At 41.8% G+C, this 21004-nt stretch overlaps 1 pseudogene across 1 annotated transcript; it reads right to left on the minus strand.

The window, feature by feature from the left end:
- Positions 1–5153: 5153 nt before the first annotated feature.
- Positions 5154–20353, minus strand: LOC143616604 (putative inactive leucine-rich repeat receptor-like protein kinase At3g03770; annotated as a pseudogene). The gene is made up of 7 exons (XR_013150686.1): positions 19307–20353; positions 7043–7176; positions 6680–6923; positions 6206–6396; positions 6076–6125; positions 5706–5823; positions 5154–5579 (listed from the first exon to the last, which is right to left on the minus strand). The product of XR_013150686.1 is annotated as a putative inactive leucine-rich repeat receptor-like protein kinase At3g03770 (transcript).
- Positions 20354–21004: the final 651 nt, after the last annotated feature.

The following is a 21004-nucleotide window of genomic DNA, read 5'->3' on the forward strand; positions in this document are numbered from 1 at the left end:
TACCATTTAACCGAAAACCCGAACTTGGATCTGATTACAACTAATACGAGTACGATATATATAAACAAACAATCAACCATAGATTAAACTTAGTTTTATACCTCGGTTATGAAAACCGGGAAGAACACCAAGGGATAACGAATCGAGCTAGGATTTGACACAATCAACAAGGTAAACCTCAACCACTTCGGCGACTTGTACGGCGGCGGCGGAAGGTGACGCGGCGGCAGGTGGCGGAGCGGCAGCAGATCCGGCGAGCAGCGATGGTCGGCGGACGGAGGTGACAATACACAGCGGTGGCAGCAGCACAAACAGTAACAGCAGCTGCCGGAAACACTTTGTTGGAAACTGGGTTCGCCGGAAAAACGACATTGCCGGAATCTCGGAAGGTCGCAGGAAAAGGAACTACAACTTGCGACTGACGGCATCGGCGGCTTAACAAGGGCGGCGATGGTGTTTGTAACAGGTAGGTGGCCAGAAAACGGCCGACGGCCTGAAAAACAGGTCGCCGGAAAACCGCGTGGCCGGAAAACGGCGCCGGAATTAATGGTGGTGATTATGGTTTATTTATGGCAAGCTCTATCTTATAATAATAAGGATATGACTATTTATAGAAAGGTAATTAGGGTTTAACCAATTTAAACCCGTTGGGCTTTAAGCGCAATTACCAAACTAAAGCCTAATCCACCATCCAAACTTTCTAATTGATTGTGTCGGCCCAGTTAACGTCTAAGTGAGCTTGAGGTTCGTTATTCTCGGTGTAACTCATAACCGGGTCACAATCGAGTCGGCCCGCGTTGACTTGACCCGAACCGACCATAAAATCCAACAGAAAAATCAAGGTATTAAGTTATAGTTTTGTTATAGGTGATGGTCTTGACCCGTTTTCCGGTTTTTGGTTTTGCCATAGGGTCAAATGTGTAGCTAAATGATTTAACTAGAAAGAAAACGAGTCAAATTATCTGAAAGTCATCTAAGTTGTGTATTAAAATCCATGAAAAACTTATAAATAGCTTTACTAAGCAAATGTAGATTGTTGTAATTATTTTTTATTATATTGTTTTTTTGTTGCTTTTGTATTCTTCCACTCCATGTAGACTCATGGAATGTACAAGTTTGACTTTGTCCATAACTTTATGTCATACATGATCACATGCATTTTCAAATAAGAATTTTTGCTAAAATGCCACGTTGCCACTTGCCACTTGCCACTTGCCACTTCCACTTTGTATACATATGTGTCATACATGATCACATGCATGTTTAAAAACGAATTTGTTGCTAAAATGCCACATTGGCATTTCCACTTTGTATACATAGAGGAGTAAAGCTTGACATTTTATGTAAAATCATTCGTTCATACACATACAAAATTTACAAACAGTTTAAATACATAAGCATATATTTATAATGGTAGATATGGTTTTTCGTTTTGAACGATACTTGAAAGAAGATGCATGTTTGATCACTAGAACTCCAAGCCTTGAAGTTAATACTACACTATAAAAAATCATTGATTCTCTCCAAAAAGTGTTTGAATCCTGGAAATCATCTATCAAGTTGTAATTCAAAAATTTAGATTTCGCTTCGTATCATTCAAGATTATCAAAGGCAAATCAAACTCTGAGAACGTAACAATAGGTTAGTATGTATGTAGTGGTTAAAACTATATTTTATCTGCTAAGCTTTGAAAATTCATATAGCTTTTCATTTTTCTTTATTAGATGTAATGTAATTTGTAATTCCATTTATGAGAAGTAATCATAGATTAAATAATTATTAGGTCTTTCTGTTGTTTCTGGATAAGAATTGTCTATTTTGTACACACAACTTTATACTCTCTGACATTTAAACCATGTTTATTTTGTCATATTAATTATAACACATTAACACATATAAAAAATTTTGGAATGTTTCACAACTTGGATATTTTAATATAAATAGATACTTCTAAATGTTTTTTCTCTCAATATTATGCTATGTTTTTAACTAATCGTTTATATAGAATCATAAACTTTTGTTAATTAAGTTGTCTTTGTGTGTTGCTTCGGTTTAGAAAACACAATTATTGTGCATATTCGGCTTCAATTTAAATTCATACAATAACCCTTTCGTTAATATTCATATTAGTAATACCTTACAGTTATTAAATTCAATTGTATAAATAGATAACTTTTATATTTACGGTCATTTTTTGGTCGTGATTACGCGAGGGTTAGCTAACTCCAAAAACCCGTCCTCAGTTCAGATAGCAGGTTGCAACTTGCCTGCATGAAGCCGGAATCGCTAGTAATCGCCGGTCAGCCATACAATCTGATTCGTTCCCGAGCCATGTACACACCGCCCGTCGCCCTATGGGAGCTGGCCATGCCCAAAGTTGTTGCCTTAACCGCAAGGAGGGGGATGCGGAAGGCAGGGCCGGCCCTTGGGTAGGGTGAGCTGGACAACCGTCCGAGGCACGTAATTTTTGGGGGCCCGGAATTATTTTTATATATTTTTTAATCTTTTATGTAGCGATAGAAGTTTTCATTAAAGAAATGAGTTGCAGAGATAAAATGAAGAATGCAGAAGATGGTTTTTGAATAAAAATAATATTTTACTTGGCTTTTTGTTCTCTTTTCTTTCTGACACCACCAAACAATCAATCACTTTATAATTTATATGCATACTTTTTTCACTTTAAATTAAGTCGTAAATTTATTTTTATTTTTTATTTATTACTATTTACTAAGGTACTAAGATGTAAATCTATTTTTCGTTTTTTTATTACTAAATGAGTAAATGATTTGAATAACTAACACTTTTTTACTTTTACTTTTTTTTTCTAATTTTATATAATTATTATATTTTCTATATCAAGCTTTTAACTTTGCTGACTATAAATTTATATGACTTACTCTAATTTTTAATTTAACAATACATGTTTATTTCTTTTAAAATTTTTCTCTAGAAGAATATGTTGTAAAAGAAACCTTAAACAATAGTTGGGGGTCTATCCTCTCTTCTAAATACCAATGAAATCAATACTCAAAGAAGTTAGAAAAACTTTTTGAAGAAAAAATTATTGGTGATCTTGTTCTGTGTAAACCGATTAATGATTAATAAATTTAAATATACACCCTAAAAAAATTTTATATCCAAAACCCGTTTAAACTATACGGGCCTTTTTTTCCAGCTCGACCGAGGTATATAAATCATCGGGGACGGACTTGGCCGAAGGCATGGCTAGTGACCGGAGTGAAGTCGTAACAAGGTAGCCCTACTGGAAGGTGCAGCTAGATCACCTCCTTTTTAGGGAGAGCTAACGCTTGTTGGGTATTTTGGTTTGACACGACTTCACACTCAAAAAAAGGGAGCTACGTCTGAGTTAAACTTGGAGATGTAAGTCTTCTTTTGTTTCTCGAAAGTGAAGTAAGACCAAGCTCATAAGCTTATTATCTCAGGTCGACAGATTTATGTACAAACAATCTTTTGCATTTCTTCACACACACGCGCGCACGTGCGTATGTGTGGTACATGGGTCAATAACATAACAAAAAACTAAATTAGAAACTTGGATGCTTAGCTAACTCCAAAAACCCGTCCTCAGTTCAGATAGCAGGCTGCAACTCGCCTGCATGAAGTCGGAATCGCTAGTAATCGCCGGTCAGCCATACGGTCGTGATTCGTTCCCGAGCCATATACACACCGCCCGTCACCCTGTGGGAGCTGGCCATGCCCGAAGTCCTTACCTTAACTTCTTACTTATTCGATTCAACTTTGACTTTTTGACCGGTCTGCCTACGTGCTTCCTTAGTTCCTTCTATTTATTCAATATTTTTGTCGTCCGAAACTAATTCCCCGATAATTGTTAAAAGTTTTTGAGTTTGTAATTGGGTTTAAGCAATTAAATTTTTAAATAGACTTATTGGTTAATTAGGTTATGGTTTGGGCTATGAATTATTTCATTAAAAAAAATGAACTTAAATGAATAATTGGTAATTGGGTTTGAACATTAAAGAAATTCATATTTTTTAATATATACACATAAAATATATAACTTTTTTAATAAAATTTCGTGCCTGCCTGGTCGGGCAGGGACGGTCACCTTCCCCGCCCTTCCCCAAGGTCGGCCTATCCAAAATCCACCTCCGTGTTTGTGAGGTTGGTTTCTCCTCTTTTTATCTAGGGATGTCACTTTTAACCAAAGCCCAACCTGAGAAAACCCGAACTAACCTGACTTAGAAAACCAGATCCCGGGAAAATTATAGCCCGAACCCAAACCGAAGTAATTTGGTTCGGTTCTTGGGTCTGGTTTATGGGTTACGAGTCATTTCAACTATTATGGGTCAACTGTTTATAGTTTATTAATGCTTTTTATTTATGAATAATATCAAGCATAATCGAACAACCAAATCACATCTGATTGAAAACAATCACGGTTGGAGTTTGTTAAATTTTACTCGTTTTTGAATTGTTTTATTGTGGTACGTTGGTTTATTATATGGAGCTAACAAGAATATGTTTTAGTTTTAGCATTGTACTTTTTTAATTTTTTATGTTTTATTTTCTTATAGGATACTCGAAACCCGATTAACCTAACCCAAAAAAATTCGAACCCAAATTACCCAAACCCATAAAAACCGTGAGAGATTTGGATTAGGTATGGGTCAAGATTTAAAACTTTGAAACACGAAGGACCCAACATGAAAACCCGAAAAACACCCGTATTTATATCTTTCACTTCGATGGCAAGATTAAGTTAAACAAAACACTAAAAAAATCAGGCAAACATATTTCTTTTAAATCCCGATCCAACCACAGGCCCAAGTCTTACTTTTTTGTCACACTAATTTACCTCAGGCCTATTTAATTGTCACCTGATTATATAACTTCATGTTGCACATTGCATCAGGCCGGTTTTCAATTATTTTATTTCCTTGACCTACTAAATAAATTATATTAATTAGGCATAGCTAACTCAAACAACTAACAACAACACAGCTTATATATCATCGTTATTCCTTTTAGTTATTATTTTTATATTGATTTACTCGTTTTGTCTGATTTTCACTTGAAATCTTTAGAATCCAAGCATAAACCAACTAGGAGTACAATTAAATAAAACTAACCCTAAAACTATTCAAAGTGTTAGAAATATTTATATAAGTTGTGTATAATTTAGACTATATCAGACGGTTGCAAACAAATCCAAGGATTTTGCGGCTCAAAGACAAGGCTTGTAATTCAATACTTCGATGGTACCCTTGTAAGCGAACTTTTCATGTCAACCTCGACAAACACCGTTCATGAAACTCATATATGCATTAGAAAATCATAACTTATTGAACTTCTTCTGATATACACTCGATAGATGTTGGCATTTGACTACTAACTGAATCTTCCATCAATGATGCATGCGCCTGAGCTATGAACTCTAGATTCCATAACACGTCGTCGATAGATGGTCGATCCTTAGACAAGCATCTGACACTAAGCTCCATTAGACTCTTCAAAGATTCATCACAACATTCCTTGCAAACCAAAGGATCCACTATACTCCTTCTAGCGACTTCATCCGCAACCAAACTTACTTGTATCTAAAACAAAGGGAAAAGTTGTTAACAAAGGCCCTACATGTAACAGTTTAAACCCCTATAGGTTGAAACAACCAAGATCTGCCCATTTATAAGTAAATAACTATAGATATACCAGATATGACTTACCATGTCTCGAGCAATAGTTGTATCATTGATGCAATTGATCGGTCTTCCTAGGATGAGCTCTAACATGATAACTCCCAAGTCATATACATGATCATGATCATCCTCCTCTATGTCAAACCTATAAAAATGTATAATAATCAACTGTTAAGCGTATGAAAATTTAGTTAAGTTTGGTAGTTAGTTGAGTTTGTTAGTAGGTAATTAGCATCCTAACTAGTATAAACACATAGCTAGCTCCATTGTAGCTTATAATTTCATATTCTCTCTACTTTCTTTAGATTAGATTAGAGATTTTCATTTATACAAAGTATACATACATTAGGAGACCAACGATGGGCGTTGACCTCAGAAAATTCGAACAATCTGTTACCTTTTGCTAAGAGTTTCACTTGATCTGGTGACAGAATGTCCAGCAGCCATCTGTAGTCAAATTCCTTATCGAGTTATAGCTTGCAACTTGCACTAAAGACGTGTTACTTAAGTAACAAGAAACTACATACCTTAGCTTCTGCTAACAAAGGAACATTGTAGCCACTGATCTTCAACTTAAAACTTTGATCCAACAGAACATCAGTTATTTTAAGGTTGTTTGGGAATATTCTTTGTGTGATATGTGTGTTTAGAAACTGAATCCCTTTTGAAATCCCGATAGCTGCTGCAAGCCTTTGTGCCCAGGAAAACTTCTGTCCGGCTGCCATTTTAACTTTTACTTCAGTTAAATCTTGGAGATAGTTGGTTTGACTTATAGAGTCAAACTAACCGTTATTTGACATCTAAATTATTAGTAAGCTTCTAAGTTTTTGAAACATTTTAACAAAAAAACCAAATAATAAAAAAAACTAAAAGGAATGTATATGTATATATGGTGCTACATTAAGGCAATATGCATATCAATTAACAATTTAAGTTAAAAAGGTGTTTGACCTCAAAAGTCAAAGGACATATTATTTTGTTTACTAGAATTGAATACTGACCTGTTAGGAACTCTCTGAGTGTTCCATTTGGGACAAACTCAAACACGAGATAGACCCCGCGAATGATGGCTGACTCGTCCGGCTGGCGGTCAAAGCAGTGACAAACGGGGTTGACCACATTGGGGTGCCTGAGTTTAGCGATTATTTCAAGCTGTCGAGTACAGCTCTGAATGGTACACTTCTTTTTCATTTTGTAGTTTCTAATAGCAATCAGAGTACCATCACTAAGCTGGCCTTTATAAAGCTGTCACACATACAATTATATATCATAATGTGTTTCTACTAGCAAAAACAATACCATATATCTTAATTTGGTGAATTCCTTCATGGGTTAAACAAGTTAGAAGATGTTGAGCATCTAACCTGACCGTGCTAACCATTGCCCATGCAGTTGGATTCGTGGAAGTTGTTTGTGGCTTCAGTTAGTTCCCCCAAAACATAAGTTCGATATGCCATAATTCCGACTGCTCCTAACTTCATCGTCTCGGAAATATATCCTGCAAGGTATTGTGTATTATTATCATACAAGTACAAACTAATCAAATCGTAGCTTCTAGTTCAGGTAATATAGTTACAATTAATTTATCTACATATAAAAATTTTACATCTATTTCTTAAAATTTTATTTTTATTAAAGATGAGGCCACTTTCATCCTTGCCCAAATACTAAACGCCTAAAAAGAACATATATGAGCATATGTGATTCATGTCATGTCAATTCTTGTCTCAATGATATTATTTTTACACTTAAATGAGTAAATCATAAATCGTTAATAATTATTTTGTTCGGTTCAGAGTTTCGTCCAAACGATTTGGGTTGGGCCCACATTCCATTTGTTTGGAGGTTGGCCTTTTTATTTTAAATATGTGTTGAAAAATTTATTTTTTGGTTTAATTCAGTCAACATGTACTCGGTTGGTAGAACCCACACGGTACAGTTGTACGTTTAGTTTTTTGAGTTTATACATTACTGTTAAGAATCTAACCGATGCCGACTGAATTAGCATTATTGTGTCGCCACAATGTGGTGAGTTTACCGAGTTCCGATTTATTATCATGGTTTATACTTACTAAAATTATACATACATAGGAGTGATATGGATTGTGGGATAGTCATAATCGGCCAATGAAAATCTCTAGGCCAGTTTTGTCCTTGGGTTTGGACCCACAGTTTTCAGAATATTTGGATTTTGTCTTGTTTTTGGCAAAATGTGAATCTTCAAGTATATAATAATTATATATATCATGAAAACGTGGAAGGACAGAGGCCCCAGCACCACCCAACGTTGGTTAATGTTGTCACGGATTGATGATGGATAGCCCAAAAGTTATATAGATATGTAAAAGTAAAGGCGTTTAGTGTTCGATTTTGGTGATTTAGATTAAACTTTCTGAAGAAACACTAAGTGACCCCGGGCAGATTATGGGTAATCTGGGGGCTAGATAATGTTTCCCACGAAGGTTAGGTCCAGCAGAGTAGGTTGTACTTCCGGGAACCTGCAAAACAGACACCGTAAGCTCGTCACTGAGAAGGGGGGGTTCCTCCTTGTGACCACCCTCCGGCGTGAGAATCAGTCTATATTGCTCTTTGAATATAAAAGTATGTGAATACTATTAGAGCAGTTATCAAGTTATACGAGATAGTAGATGATCTTACCATTCCAAGATATTGGAGTATTTATAGCCGAAGGTAGGTTTTCTAGAAGGTACAGCCGGCTGAATAGTATTCCTGTTCAACCAACAGTGGATTACGCACAGGCCATACTGGTTGGTGGGTAGGTTACAGCCAACAGTAATAAAGTCGGCTGCACTATTCCACCAACTGTAGACCATGCACGTCCTACTGACTGTGGATTGTACGCAGGCCATGCTGGTTGGTGAATAGGTTACGGCCAACAGTAATACTATTCCACCAACTGTAGGCTGCGCCTGCTCCACAGTGAGAGTTGGTGAGTAGGCAGCGGCTAATAGTGACAAACAGTACTAGAGGGTGTTCCTCCTCGCACTGTTGTCGGTGAGCTGTCACCCTGTGATTGGCTCATGGGCTGTTCTGGTCAGATCGTCTGTCCTATCCATACCTTGGTAGGTATGGTACAAAAGATCTTTCAGAATCAGACTGGCTCATTTGGGCGGGATTGTTCCCGCCTTGCTCATGCCTTCACGTGACTGCTGAAGTAGCTAATCTTGTACGTGTAGCCTTGCTGTCTGCGGGTAGCCTTCCCTGATGGCTTGTATCCGCAACTGCGGGAACAGGCGGGGTACTTCACCATTGGGAGGCTTTCCCTGCGTGTACAGCTTGCGTACTGCGCGTAAGATTCTATGAGCATGGTGGGTCCTGCGGGAGCAGATGGTCTTTGCGCAGACAACCCTGTTCAAGGTGAGTCTTGCGGGACCAACTGGTCTCTGCTGGGACCTACCTCTTCAAGTCCCCCCAGTCCAATGTTCTTCTCATGCGTGTTTAATAAAGTGAGGTGAACTTTTGGACTTAAGCAAAGGGTTTTGAAAAGGGTTTTGTAAGGTTTTCCATGGGAAGTCCTTGTCACTTGCAGAAATGCCCGAGTTTCCTGCTTGGTCTCTGGGTATGATGCGGGTAGGTCTGTAACCTCCTCGCAAGTCAGGAGCGTTGAGTCCCAGTTGTATGTATTTTCCATGAGGTTTTGGTAGTTTTGAACATAGTGATCAATTATGTTAAGACCACCAATTCCATCTTGGAGCTTCAAACAACGTAGTTCTCGACGTTCCCGCTATGCGGGGATGTTACTTCCGTTTCCGCAAGCATTGCCCAGAAGATCCTTCTTGGTTTCAATTCCCAGCGGAGCGCTAGGTATGTGAAGGGTTTTGCCTTAACACTGTACCTGCGCTCGTCTTACGGTTACTTTACTTCCAAGGTATTCCTGGCGTCAATTCCCTGCGGGTGCTAGGTATGTGAAGGGTTTTGCCTTTACACTGTACCCGCACCCGTCTTATAGTTACTTGGTTGCCGGGGTACTTGGCTTCAATTCCCTGCGGGTGCTAGGTATGTGAAGGGTTCTGCCTTAACACTGTACCCGCAGCCGTCTTACGGTTACTTGTTTACCAAGGTTTTCTTGGCTTCAATTCCCTGCGGGTGCTAGGTATGTGAAGGGTTTTGCCTTAACACTGTACCCGCAGCCGTCTTACGGTTACTTGTTTGCCAAGGGGTAAGGGATATTTTCCCGCTTACTTTTTAATATTTTCGAATTTTGAATTTTGAAATTCGAAGAGTTGGTGAAAAGATAAGAACAGTCCAAACCTCTGAAACGTCGTGCGACAGTTTCTTCTGACTGTGTCAGGACGTGCAGGAAGTTATGGTGACGTGACAGAACATGGTCATTCCAGTCGTTTTTTCAGGCGCGTGGGCGTGATTTTTCAGGCGCGTGGCCGCGAAATTACTGGCACACGTCCTTTCAACAGCTGTTGCCAGCCTGCTTTTTGCCACGTGTCATAGTTTCATTGCACCTTTGATTTCTCTCTCCTCCGCATTAAATTCACCGCATTAATTGCGATTACTATATAAAGGGGGAGAGAGTTATCTGTAATTCACACTTTCACCTTTCTTCTTCTTCTTAGTGATTTCCGGCAAATACTCCCCTTTTCAGGCAAGCATTTTCCCGAAATCACTTTCTTCTTTCCACCATGTCTTCTCATGATACTGATGATCAGAAGACTGCTGGCGAGTGCCAGTGTTCTCTTCCTGTCGATCTGTACCAGTATATCGTCAGGAAGTTCATGCTCGAGTCTCTCGAGCCTGAGTTTCCTGAACCCCACCATACTGTGTACGATGCCCCTAGTGGCAAGATCGGGGTTTATGCTGCATTCTTTGTCTACGGAAACCTTAGGTTTCCGTTGACAAAGTTTGTGTACCGTGTCCTGGAGAGGCACGGTGTGCACCTGACAGAGGTGCACCCCATGGCCATTGCCAAGGTCCGGCACTTTGAGTGGGTGTGCCGGATACTGGGCCTTGAGCCCTTTGTTGACCGTCTGATGACCTTCTACACTTGGAGGTGCATCCAGGGGTGGTACACTCTTACAACCCGTATAAAGGGTTTAAAGATTTGTACCACCGAGCGGAGTCTTCGCTCATGGAGAAGAGAGTTCTTCTTCATATCCGCTCGCGCCGTCCCCATCGCCATGAAGTTTAAGAATGGCCAGGCGCTTCCGAACCTTCCCGCCCTTAACTACGAGGAGGCGGAATGGTTTTCGAAGATATCCCGGGTCCAGTCCCCGGTTTTCCGTTTTCCGGAGTCGGCGATGGTGATGCTGGGGATGAGCCGGGTGTGGAAGGCGGCGAATGCGGATAAGGTTCCGATCGTCCTTGAATATGGTTCGAACTCTACCCCTTATGGTATGTCTTGTTTCTTTTTTGCTGACTACGATTTTTTCTAACTTTCTTGTTGATTTCAGAGGGTAACGATCTTCAGTCGCTCCTGAATCCGCGGGAGGAAGATGGTCCTGCGCGGATGGGTACTCGTGCTCTGGACGAGAACGAGTTGCCCATCCTCGAGCAGACTGCGGGTCGGTTCGTGGAGGTTTACCCGCCAGGCCAAGAGATCCTGAGCCACCGACGGCCAGGTAAGCCTATCTTCTACCCTGAACCTCTCAAAGCTGTGCCTGCTGCTGGAGTTCATGACATTTCTTCTTCTGAGGAATCCGCAGAAGGTCCTCCACTGGTGCGGAAGAGAAAGGCTGCCGTCGCGAAGGGCAAGGAGAAGGTGGCCTCTACGGCCGACCCGGTAGTCCTATCTGACTCGGAGTCAGATAATGCAGAGGTGGCGGGGAAGCCCGGTGGTGAAGAGACCACCGCTCCGGAGGCTGCAGGTGTCACCTCCGAGGAGGCAGCGGCAACGACGGTTACCGGTGTCAAGAGGCCGGCTCCATCGGGTTCGCCCCCGCTCGTCCGTGCGTTCAAGCTCAAGAAACCCCGTAAGTGCCCCCATAATTCTTGTCTAGATTTGTTGTTTAAAATAAATTTTTCTAACACTTTTGCTTATGTAGGTGTGGATGTTGACGCATTCCAGGGTGGAGTTGGAGCAAGTATTCCCCCGCCAATGACGGTAGGCTCGGTCAGCCTTCCCGAGGCATCGACCCAGGCGTCTACGCCTGCTTCCGCTGGTTCCAGCCTTCCTGAGGCTGTTCCAGCTGAGAAGGTGTCTCCGCCGGCCGTGAGTGCAATTTTTACAGCATCTTTCACGGAGCCGGCGGTTACTGTTGCTGAGGAGGTGGCGCCAACCATGGCTACCACAGCGGCTGCCACTATACCTGCGCCACCGGCACCGACGGCCGGACCTTCAGGTATGCGCCAGGCTTCCCGCCGATCTATGCCACCTTCCCGTCTGCCTGACCTGTTGGATGGATTTCCTTTAGGTTCAGGTGATGGGTTTGGCGGCTATCGGCCTGTTATTGACCCTACAGGTACGTAGGGTTCTTTTTCCTTTACATATTTTTATCATCTTTTCCTAACTGCCTTTGTTTCTTTTGCAGTGTCGGATTCCAATGAAGTGTATGTTCCAAGATGGAACATACGCCGAGGAACAACCCTTCGCACCCCTGTGGAGTGCGTGGACTGGGCTCGCCACGCTGCTCCTCCTGGTGCGTTGGGGGAAGCCATGGCTAGCTACCAAGAGGGTAGGCTAACCAATGAGCTTCGGGTTCTCCAGGCCCGAACGCAGCCCCGCGTCGAGCTGCTTTGTCGTGAAAACGACAAGTTAAAAGCAGCTCGCGCCAAAGATATATCTGAAGCGCGGGCTCTTCGGGAGGAGAACCGGCAGTTGGCCGCTGCCGCAGCCGAGAAGGAGAAGGCATTCAAGGCCCTTGAGGTTGAAGTCCAGGCGCGACTCGAGGCCCGCTCCAAGGCTGCCCAAGCTGTGAATGAACAGCTTCGGCTGGCCAAGGAGACTGCGCGAAACTCAACTGAGAGGGCTGCCAAGGCTGAAGCTGTTGCTGAGCCACTTCGCGAAGAGAATGAGCAGCTTAAATGCAAATTAAAGGCTCTTCAGCATGCTCATGACGCCTTGGCAATGGAAGATGCCAAGAAGCTGCAGGAGATCCTTGACCAGAGGGGGGTGCTTGACCGTACTGAAAGGAAACTCAAAAGCGTCGAAGAAGCTGCCGCCAAGGAAGTTCAACTTGCCAACCTTGATAAAAGCGGAGCCGAACGTGCTTGTAAAGAAAGTCAAGCTACCCTCCAATGGTTGCTTCGAGAAGCGTTGCCTCAGGTATCCTCTTTTTCTTTACGCTTTATGCTCGTAATTAGAAAATGTTCTAACTTTATTCTTTTGTAGGTTGTGCGTCAGGTCCTTTCAGAGACCTCTTATGACGATGCGATGAGCGCAGCCCTCAACGCTTCTCATGAGGATGGGCAGAAGACTGGCTTCCTGCTTGGTCTAGGGTTTGCTGAGAGAGGCTTTCCGCCCTCCAACTTCCCTTTATTCAATGTTAACACTGAAGCTGCTTATGACCAAGCTGTGAACCAGTACGCTGCCTTCCCGCATCCAGTGGTGGAGAAGGTGAATGAAGCTGCTGATGATGGGCTAAACATCCTTAAGGCTTTCCTTGGGCAGCCGCGCTCTGATGGTGCTGGCCCAAGCGGAGGTGGCCCTGAAGCCTGATCCTGAAGATCCCTTCCCGCTGGTAGGATAGACTTAGCTTTGTATAGATTTCTTTTAGGCGGGTAGTTACCCAGCCATTCTTGTAAATGATTGTGAAATATTAATCTCTTTGCGTATAAGATTGTTATTTCCTTCCTTGGGTTCTTTGCTTTATAAACTTATGACTTGCATACTTAGTTTAAATTAGCAATTTCCCAAGTGTTTAGAATAAGAACCTTTGAACGTGGTTGATGATGGGCTAAAGTTTCGCCTCCTACTTCGTGATTGTGCGGGTAAAACCGTCACTTGCACTTGGTAGGATGGCTAACCTTTACCCTCTATCTGACCTGCGTGTAGGTTTTTCAAAATTTCTAAGGCATTAAGTTAAACCTTTGAACGTGGTTGATAATGGACTAAAGTTTTTGCTCCCTCTTTCGTGATTGTGCGGGTGTAACCGTCACTTGCACTTAGAAGGATGGCTTTAACTTTAGACCTATATCTGACCTGCGTGTAGGTTTTTCTTATCCTTTTAAGTGTTCATAAGTTAACCTTTTAACGTGGTAGATGGTAAGTTAAGTTTGGCTTCCTTGAATGTGATTGTGCGGGTAAGACCGTCACTTGCACTTACAAGGATGGCTAAACTTTACCTACATCTGACCTGCGTGTAGGTTTTCCTTAGAACTTTTTTAATATTATGGCGTTGTGTTTATGCGGGTATTGCCGCCTTCCACACGCAACTACTTCTTCCCGTAAGGGAAGTTCATAGGTTACAAGCTATCAATACATCGTGAAAGGAGAATCATTTCCATTAGAAGTGGCTCTAGGCCTTTTCTTTACAAGTTGGAATTGATCTACATATAACATTTGCGTAATTGAGCTCCATTCCATGTTCTAGGGATGGGAGTGCCATCGAGCCTTTCGAGCCGGTACGCGCCCTTTCCCAGAACTTCTTTGATAATGTATGGCCCTTCCCAAATCGGGGCCAACTTTCCTGGGCGTTGTTGGTTCGAAGCCTCGTTGTTACGCAGTATGTAGTCTCCTTCGTTGAAGTTGCAGAGTTTTACCCGCGTGTTGTAGTATTTTTGCATTTGTCGTTTGTAGTTTTCTTCACGCACGGCGGCTAAGTCTCTGCGCTCTTCGGTTAGCATAAGGTCTAACCGTCTTTCCGCATCATTGTCTTCTGGTTGGATTAAGACCCTTGGTGAGGGTAAACCGATTTCGACTGGGATCATGGCTTCGGTGCCATAAGTGAGACTGAACGGGGTTTCTCCCGTACTGGTCTTCTTCAGCGTTCTGTTTGCCCAAAGGACGTGCGGAAGCTCGTCCACCCAGCCGGATCTGTGTTCCAAGAGTCTTTTCTTGATGCCTTCGACGATGCTCTTGTTTGCTCTTTCTACCTCACCGTTACCTTGCGGGTGTGCCACTGAGGTAAAGGTGTGGGTGATTTGAAGTTCTTTCAGCCACTGCTGTAGCTTCTTGTCAGCAAAGTTGGTGCCATTGTCGCTTACCAAATTCTGTGGAAGTCCAAAACGACAAATAATAAATTCCCAAATAAATTTTTTGATATGCTTTGCGGTTGTTTGGGCTAAAGGTTTCGCTTCTATCCATTTGGTGAAGTAGTCAATGGCCACCACTAGGAACTGAACATTCCCAGCTGCTGTTGGAAATGGGCATGTCACGTCAATGGCCCACTTCTGAAATGGCCATGAGGAAGTGACAGGAACAAGTTCATTTTTCGGGCGATGCGTGTTGGGTGCGTAAAGCTGACAAGATCTGCATTTTCTGATGTATGCCAACGCGTCCATATGCATACCCGGCCAGAAGTATCCCGCGTTGTTTAGCTTGGCTACCACAGCGCGGGGGCCTGCGTGTACTCCACAGATGCCTTCGTGAACCTCCCTTAGGAGGTAGTCAGCATCTTGGTTGTCCACGCATCTTAACAATGGGCCAAGAAAGTTACGTCTGTAAAGGGTGTCATTGACCAGCTGATAATTCAGTGCTTTACAGCGTAGTTTTCTTGCCTGTGACTTCGACTCTGGTAACGTTCCTGCTTCAAGGTATTTTATTATTGGGGTCATCCATGTTTCTGTACCGGTTTGGATGACACAAATTTCCTTGTGCGGGACTGATGGTGTTTCGAGGAGTTCCACGCGGATGTCCTTACCCAAGTGGGTGAAGGCCAGTGATGCAAGCTTGCTTAACGCATCCGCAGATTTGTTTTCGCTGCGCTTGACATGTATCACTTTACAATCGTTAAAATCGCGCATGATGGCTTTGGCCTGGGCAAGGTACAGGGCCATTGTGTCATTTACAGCCGTGTACGTCCCGTTTATTTGGTTTGCCACTAGCATGGAATCTACATGGGCTTCCAAATTTTTTACACCCATTTTACGCGCAATCCTCAATCCGGCCAGGAATGCTTCATATTCAGCTTCGTTATTCGTACTTGGGAAATCCAGCCGAATAGCATAAGTATATTCCTGGCCTGCTGGGTTTGTTAATTTTAACCCTGCGCCTGAACCCTCGTTACTAGCTGCTCCATCAGTATAGAGTCGCCAGACCTCATCGATTTCGTGTGCTGGGGAGGGTTGAACCTCCTCCTGGCACTCTTTCTCCCGCGCAGCGGGGACTTCGGCAATAAAATCAGCCAGGACCTGGCCTTTAATGGCTGGTCTCGGCTTGTATTGAATCGCATATTCTCCCAATTCAATTGCCCATTTGGCTAGGCGTCCCGATAACTCGGGTTTGCCTAGAACATTTGAGAGTTTGAAGTTGGTGAGAATAGTGATTGGGTGACCCTGGAAATATCGTCTCAACCTGCGTGAAGCGTGTATAAGTGCCAAGACCAGTTTTTCCAGGGTAGAGTACCGGGTTTCCGCGTCTGCCAGCACGCGGCTAACATAATAGATTGGCATCTGGATGCCTTTTCGTTCTACAAGCAGGACTGCCCCGGTTGCTCTATCTGTTGCGGAGAGGTATAGGATTAACTCCTCTCCCGCTTGTGGTGCTGTGAGTGTTGGGAGTTCGATCAAGCGTGATCGAATCTCCTGGAAAGCTGCTTCCGCTTCTGGTGTCCAGCGGAAGTGCGTTTTCTTTAAACAATTTCTTAGTGTTGACACAAAAGGGAACGACCTATCCGCATGGTTTGCCAAAAAGCGGTTAAGCGCGACTAGTCGTCCATTAAGTGTTTGAGCCTGTTTTATGGTGGTAGGTGATTCCATTTTGACAATGGCTTCGACCTTTTCAGGGTTCGCTCTAAAGCCATCTTTAGTAATAATGACCCCTAAGAACTTCCCTTCTTCCACCCCAAATGAACACTTGCTCGGGTTGAGCTTCATGTTTATCTTTCTGAGCGTGTTGAAAGTTTCCTCAATGTCTTTCAACATCGTCTCTGGCTCGGGGCTTTTGATGACCAAATCATCCATATAGACTTCCAAGTTTCTCCCAATTTGGGCGTGAAACTCTTTGTCCATTAGTCGTTGGTACGTGGACCCCGCGTTCTTAAGTCCGAACGGCATCATTTTATAACAAAATGTGCCATCGGGCGTCCGAAAGGCGGTTTTGTCCTGGTCATCCACAGCCATGTGGATTTGATGGTACCCCTTATACGCATCCAAGAAGCATTTAAGGCGAAATGGTGCCACCGAATCCACCTTGAGATCAATTTCTGGTAACGGATAACAATCTTTGGGGCATGCTTTATTCAAATCTTTGAAATCTATGCACATGCGCCATTGTTTGTTATTCTTCGGTACCATTACGGGATTTGCAACCCATGTTTGATATTTGCTAACGCGCACGATGCCCGCATCAAGGAGTTCCTTGACTTGGGTTCTGCACGCGTTGGTTTGCTCGGGCCCCATTACTCTGCGCTTTTGTACGATCGGCGTTACGGCCGGATCGCATTTGAGCTTATGCTCTGCCTTTCCCCGGGGTACACCAGTCATGTCGGCTGGTGTCCACGCGAAGATGTCTGCGTTTCGCTGCAGTAAGCGCTTGAGTAAGGTGCGTGTTGGATCAACAATTGTCGGGCCAATGGTAACGGCCTGATCGGGATATTTCCCATTGAATGCCCACTGTTCAGGCTCAGTGATGGTTTGTTTGGCCATCTTCGGTTTGGGTTTAGAGGAGACAGATGCGATGCATACCTGGGGAATGCCCGTGATCATCGCTACGCCTTCAGTGTTCGATTTTGGTGATTTAGACACTAAAGGCGTTTAGTGTTCGATTTTGGTGATTTAGATTAAACTTTCAGTCCACCGTTATTGTAAACCAGGTAAACCAAAATCAAACCGTTAGCAGCTAACTGAATAGATTTATGGAACTATTATAACAAAAAAATACATTAAATATAGTTGATACGTAAAATATAGTTAACATAAACATACCAAACATTTAAATTATAAAAGTGACTTTCTTTATTGTGATACTATAAAGAAAATTTCAACCATATATATAATCCAACATATAATTATTAAGGTTGAGACCTAGAGAGAACTAAAAAATAATAAAAAATTATTTTTAACTCATGATTTTTTTATTCTTTTATTCTAATAAATTGATATTGTTTCTTAAAAAAAACTGTTGATGCAGTGCATATGTGCACAATATATACATTAGTGTTTTATTACAAAATACAATACAATTGTATTATACAATGCACATTATTGAATATACGCAAATGCAACACTAATAACTGTATGCAATACACACTAACGCATATATGTAATACAACAATAATGCATATATGCACTATATCGATTTTTTTTAGTTTTATATATAATATAACACTAGTGCACATATGCAATCCAAATAATTGCATAACGAGATTTTTTTAAATTTTTTTTTATTTTTATATGTTTTTATGATAAAGAATAACAATATATACATATAAGAAGGATGATAGAAAAAATTAAAAAGTACTTTTTTTATTAAATTAAAACTATTTCTTTATTAGTTCTATAGTTATCTCTCTAAAGAGAAATTCTATCTCGATCATTTCCCATAATTATTAAATCCAATTATTAAATCCAAGTATTATACAAAAGGTTGCATTATTTAAATTACTTGTGGCCCGGTTCGGTCTCTTCAACAAGTTTGAGCATTAACCTTAAACTAACTTGGACGACCGAACATATAAAACACTAATCATGATACCAAATTGATTATTTTAATAACAAATTTCATTAACTTCTTATAGTATATAAGACGTGAAACCTCTCAAATTTAAATTAGATTACTGTTTATTCAGTAACAACACCTACACTAAAAGTGGAATGAAAAATATATAGAAACTTTTTGAATAACCGATAGTGATTTATTCATAAAGTTAAGGATATTTAACAGTAACGTGGGTGCATTTTCTTCTAAAATATTGAAACTTTAACCTTTTTTTTGTGGGGTGGGGGGGGGGGGGGGGGGGGGGGGGGGGTTGGGGGTTTCATTATTTAATTTTTGTTGAATTTTCCACTCTTTTGCTACATGTTATCCAAAGTTTGCACTTCCTAAAATACTATTTTTTAACTCTTATCTGGGTTATCAAGAAAGATCACTTACCCATTCGATTATCTATATTTTCACATTTATATAGATTAACTCCTAGTCTAATATGAAACCCCGTTGAACTTGAACCAAAAACATCCCCATTTTTTAATGATGTAATTGGGTTTCTCACTTTAACCATTTGGGTTGAGGATTATTGGCAAAGCTCGGTTAGAAACTCGCTAAAACATGAATTGGCTTATAACTTAGCTCACGCCTCACTGGTTAGCTCGCTCGTTTTTCAAATAAACAAATTTGTTTCGCAGCGGTAAGTTTCTCAAACTTTTTACAAGTCGAGCTTATAATTTCAGTTTGTTAATTAACTCGTTTGATTTCAACCCCGACTCCAACCTGCCCGCAGGAGTTGTTTGTGTCCCTACTTGAACTACCAATCTTTTGTTTTATGATTTGAGTTTCAAATATAACCTACAATTAGAAAAATGTAAAAAAAAAAAAAAAAAGTAGGTAGTGAGTATCTTACTTGCATCTGTTAGCATTTTAATGGTATAAGCCGGTGAAACCTTCTCAAGCAAAACCCTAATCTGAGGCGTTGCCGCACACCCTCCACCAAACAACTCACTTCTAACAGCCACCAACACTATCCCAAACACCACAAACCCTCCAACCACAACACCACCAACCACACTAGAAGCCACTACTATTTTCACATTAGACAACTTCGAGCCATTCCCACTTGCATGAGGCTCGATCATAACCGCCAACGCCTCGTTTCGACAAAACGACACATTATGCTGCTCGTCCACATTGGACAAATAGTTCCAGTTAACACCAGTTCCCCTGTGAACCGGTTGAATGAAATATCAACCGATTCAAGTTGTTCGCTACACGACACGTTTCTCGATAACTTTCCGGTAAACTTGTTACCGGAAATGTTGAGATACGTTAACGATGGAAGCGAAAACAACTCCGGAAACGGACCTTTGAATTCGTTAGCCGAAAGATCGAGCTTTTGCAGCTGGTAAAAGGATTGTAAATCATACCCTTGAATCCCATTACCGAAACGATTATTATTCAACGATAAAACGAGTAACCGATTATGCAAAACCAGGAAACTCGGCCCGAATTGGTTGCTTTCAAGGTTTAAAACTTGAAGATTAGTCAAGTTTTTGAAATCAACCGGGACGTCACCCGATAAACGGTTAATCGAAAGATCAAGAACACGAAGAGAGGTTAATCGAGATAGTGAATACGGTAATATCCCATTGGGTGAATTGTTCTTGAAGCTTAACACGGTTAATGATGTAAGCGATCCGAGCCAGTCGGGCACGTTACCATTGAAGTTATTATGATCAAGCACTAGGGTTTGCATGTTTTTCAAATAAGATAGCTCAAAGGGTATGTTCCCATTAAAATGATTTGAACTGATATTGAGAATCTCTAAAGAAGGCAACGCGTTAGTGATAATATTTGCGGGTAGAGCTCCGGTTAGGGACAACGACACGATTGACAACACCTTCAAGCTAGGAAACATGTTACAAATGGTGTAAAAGAATGAGTTTGTTGACATGCTGAAGAGGTAGGTTCCCGCAAAGCCCAGTTGGACCCACAAGACTCACCTTGAAGAGGTACGTCTACGCAAAGACCAACTGGATCCGCAGGACCCACCATGCTCAGAGAGATGAAGACCTTACACGCAGTAAGCCAGCTGTCCCCGCAGGAAAGCCTCCCTTGGTACAGTACCCTGCCTGTTCCCGCAGCTGTGGGTACAAGCCAAGAAGGAAGGCTACCCGCACTAACAGTAAGGCTACACGTATAAGGCACTAACTCTTAATACTTCAGTAATGTCACCTGAAGAAGGAATGAGCAGGGCGGGAATATTCCCGCCCAAAAGAGCCAGTCCGTACGCTTCTAGAAGATCTTTTGTACTATACCTACCAAGGTATGGACAAATAGACAAGATCTGACAAAAACAACCCATGAACCAATCACAGGGTGACAACTCACTGACAATAGTACGAGGAGGAGCACGCTCCAGTATAAAATGTCACTATCAGCCGCTGCCTACCCACCAACTCCCATCATGGCACGAACGTAGCCCATAGTTGGTAGAAAAGGAATATTATATACAGCTGGCCGTACCTGCTTGGAAACCTACATTCGGCTATAAACACTCCAACACCTTGGAACGGTATCATCATCTTCTCTCTATATACACTTA

This window comes from Bidens hawaiensis, unplaced genomic scaffold (assembly GCF_021521415.1).
Source record: "Bidens hawaiensis isolate Kalapana, Puna unplaced genomic scaffold, B.hawaiensis_p1.1 tig00048315_1, whole genome shotgun sequence".
NCBI classification, from domain to species: Eukaryota; Viridiplantae; Streptophyta; class Magnoliopsida; order Asterales; family Asteraceae; genus Bidens; species Bidens hawaiensis.